This window comes from Capsicum annuum, chromosome 5 (assembly GCF_002878395.1).
Source record: "Capsicum annuum cultivar UCD-10X-F1 chromosome 5, UCD10Xv1.1, whole genome shotgun sequence".
NCBI lineage: Eukaryota > Viridiplantae > Streptophyta > Magnoliopsida > Solanales > Solanaceae > Capsicum > Capsicum annuum.
Genome location: NC_061115.1, coordinates 80,975,582 through 80,979,528, shown reverse-complemented (window position 1 = coordinate 80,979,528; position 3,947 = coordinate 80,975,582).

The following is a 3,947-nucleotide window of genomic DNA, read 5'->3' as shown; positions in this document are numbered from 1 at the left end:
AAATATGAGGGTAAAGAAAGCATATCTTTTGTATTATTGGATCAGATGTCGGGCCTCTCGATGTGATGTTAGATCAACTATTGGGCTTCTCGATATGATGATGGATCAGCTGTTAGGCCTTTTGATGCAATGTTGGATTAGTTGTTGGGCTTCTCGATAAGATTTTGGATCGACTATTGGGCCTCTCGATATGATATTGGATCGGTTGTTGGGACTCTCAATGCAATATTGGATCAGCTGTTGGGCCTCTAGATCTAATATTGGATCAGTTGTTGGGCTTCTTGATATGATGTTGGATCGACTGTTGGTCCTCTCGATATGATGTTGGATTGGCTATTGGGCCTTTAGATATGATGCTGGATCATCTATTGGGCCTCTCGATATGATGTTAGATCGGCTATTGGGCCTCTCGATGCAATGTTGGATCGATTGTTGGGCCTCTCGATGCAAAGTTGGATCGACTATTGGGCCTCTCGATGCAATGTTGGATCAGCTGTTGGGCTCCTCAATATGATATTGGATCTGCTATTGGGCCTCTTGATGCAATGTTGGAGCGGCCGTTGGGCTTCTCGATGCAATATTAGATCAGTTTTTGGGCTTCTCGATACAATGTTAGATCAATTGTTGGGCTTCTCGATGTATTTTGGGATTATCTGTCAGGCCTATCATAATGGTAATCATTCAGGTTGTCGTATAGCGATTCCTGTCACTTGTACCAGTTAATCTTGTACTTAGAGAAAAATTGTGAGTTTGTAAAAAGGGGAGGTTAATTTATGCCTTTGCCTAGACTGAAGTGTCTTCTTCTTGATGTTGTTTTCCATTAATGGGCCTCGTCCCGATCTTCACTCGGGTAGACAAAAAATAAATGTCTTTAAAGAAAATCAATTTTGCAAATAGTTGTCTTTAGAAAGTGATAAGTAAAAAACTAAAATAAAAATAAAATGTTGTTGAATCATTGATTGTGACAAAATTCGAGACAATACAACATCTTATAAGACATTGTTCTCTTGTTATAAAATTTTTTAGGACCACTTAAAAATTTTCTGCCCCAGTAAAGTTGTCTTAGGAGGTCGTAGAAGACTATTTATAAAAATTTTAAAGGTTGTCTCAAAAATTCTGCCCTAGTTCGTAGTTATGCCAATGTCATGCCCTACAAAATTTTTGAGGTCCCCTAAAAACTTCTGCCCTAGTTCGTAGTTATGCCAATGTCATTCCCTACAGAATTTTGGAGGTCCCCTCAAAAATTTTGCCCCAATTGCAATGCTCACAGAGGGATATAACAGTGTTTTATCATAATACGATCAAACTCTATAGGAGAGCCTACGTATCCCTCTTAAATAAGAATAAGGTCAAACGTAGTTCCAATTTAGGAATGAATGTGATTTCTAAAGAAAATTGAGGAATGTGAAGCACAAGTTTGCAAGGTCGGAATATGAGCGGTTTTGAAAGATGAAATATGAATAGGTTGGGATATTGAAAAAAAAAAACAAAATTGGGAGAAAAGTAATTCTCAAATGATTTTCATTTTACCTGTCACTTTTAACATAACTAGATAAAAATGGTTAGCATAGATATACACATAGAACATTACACAATGCGTGAAAACAACCATAATAAATAACAATAACGATAAAAGGAGATAAGAAAGTGTATTTTGTTTGATGTTGTCCTTGTTGTCTAATAGTTTTGAGGATCCTTACAAATCTACCCCAGTTTTGACTTTTTGAAAAAAAAAAAATTGATTGTGTTGACCACATGCCTTCTTTCACATATCAAGGGTGTGGTTTAGGATTTCTTGGATGATGTTGCAAGGCAATTACTGCATTTGTACCTACTCTCTGTATTCAAATAAAAATTGTTAGTCAAAAAGTAATGTTGATTCATCTCTTCCTCTGTTTGACTCCCTGTCATTGTCTTCTATTCCATAGACAGAAGGGACTTGTACTCTATTATGGTGAAATTTTAAAGAATCCTCAAAAATTTATGTCCCAGTTTAGGATAAAACACTTTTTGCACGTCCTGACAAATTGATATAATGCTTCCTTGTGAAATCTTTAAGGTTTCTTCAAAACCTCCAAAATTCTACTCAATTTTTGCTTTTGGAGTCTATATTCCTGTTTCACTCAAAGAAAACATTAGTTCAAGAGAAATGGTTTTCTTACATTTGAACATTGTGATCTCGATTGGAATTTGCCTTTATATGTTCAAGGTTCGAGACTATTAAAGGTATAGAAATTTGGAATAGTTTTTGAGTTGGATAGAGAGGGGAAAGAAATTTTTTATTAGATTAAGACTGGACCCAAAATGGACTACTTACGTTCCAAATGAAAGTAAGTCAGACATAGTTCAAGAGTACAAAGAAAGGTAGATAAGATAAAAAATGTTATTAGACATAAGGCGAATAAATGGAGACTAGTGGCATCTCTCATTGTTCAAAAGTGATGCATGTTGAAGGAAATTGTAGAAAGAGTGTGTGGGTAAGGCGAGAATAATGAGATACAACGGTTTGCCTTAGGAGAGGAGAAAGAGGACTGAATCCTTTTGGATATTGAGAATATATGTCATATTGTAGATATTTAATTGAGATCGGTGTTCAAATGCTAGACAACCTTTAAATAAAATAGTAAATTAAACAAAACAAAAGTCAGTGTATCCCATAAAAAATAGATAGTATGAAACTATGAGTCATTTTGTCCAAAAAGGGTGAGTTAGAAATTAACCATGAGAAGTGAATTTATGTCAAAAGATAGAAGATAGATAATAAATAAGACCTAGGTACTAAGTTTATACTTGGAGCTGATGGAGTGAATAATGGTAAGATGTCTAAAAGATGCACATAGAATTTTTAAACAGGTTTTGTCTCGAGGAAATGGGAGAATTAAAGATTTATCAAGTTTGAAAATTTTTGAAGTATTTAGTTTGAAACATCTTAGAATTTGAAAGATTGTGAAAAGTCATTTGAATAATCCAAAAAAGGTCCTAATTTTCACCCGCATGACATTATGGAAAGGTGAAAGAAATAGAGAATATGATTTGAAAAAAAGCTATTTGAAACATTTTTTAATACTACGATATTTTGTAAAATAAAGGAGAAATGAAAATTGCACCCTTACAAAGGATAGCCTACGTATCTTGTTAGAACAAGAATTAGGTCAAACGTAGTTCAAAATCTGAGACTTAGAGAAATCAAATAGTGGGGTGAAGATGAATTATAGGCGAAATAACCAAGGAAGGTTGTCAAATACAAATGCAAGAACAAATTAAACAAAATAATCAATTTGACATATGCATATAAGCCGTGAAGACATGCTAGATTTATAAGGATGTATATTCCTTAGTAAAGAAATATATGATTAACCTCTAGAGAATAAGAGTGGTTATTGACAAGGTTCCCTTAAGCAGACAACTTGAGAGGGGAAAAGCTTGTGACTCTCGACCGATCCACAAGAAATTTTCCAAAGGGTGTTTTAGGAAAGAACGTTCGTACAACCATGCTACTATTCGTAAAAAAAAATAAAGAAGGTTCCAAGTGGAGGGAATATGAGCGGAATAACAGTTTATGGAAAGCAGTAACATATAGCACATAGATAAAATATAATAACATATTCAAAAAAATAACACAACATATAGTCAAATATCAAAGGGAAAAAGAAAAAAGAGATAAATATGAAGGGACATATATAAAAATACGTAAAAGGACAGAGGAAAAGTGAACATATTGAAAAATCAATCATGATGATAAAATCAAACAAAATTACCCAAACATCAAAACTAAATTTATACAAATAGAGAGAATCACACATAAAATACAAATTCATAATAGTTAGAACCTAAGTATCCACAGCAGAGTCGTCATTCTGTCGCACCATTTTTTTTCTCGTGAAAAGCAGGATTTGACGTGACTACTCTTTTTTGGAATTGTTTGAGGAAGTGAAGATTCACCACCT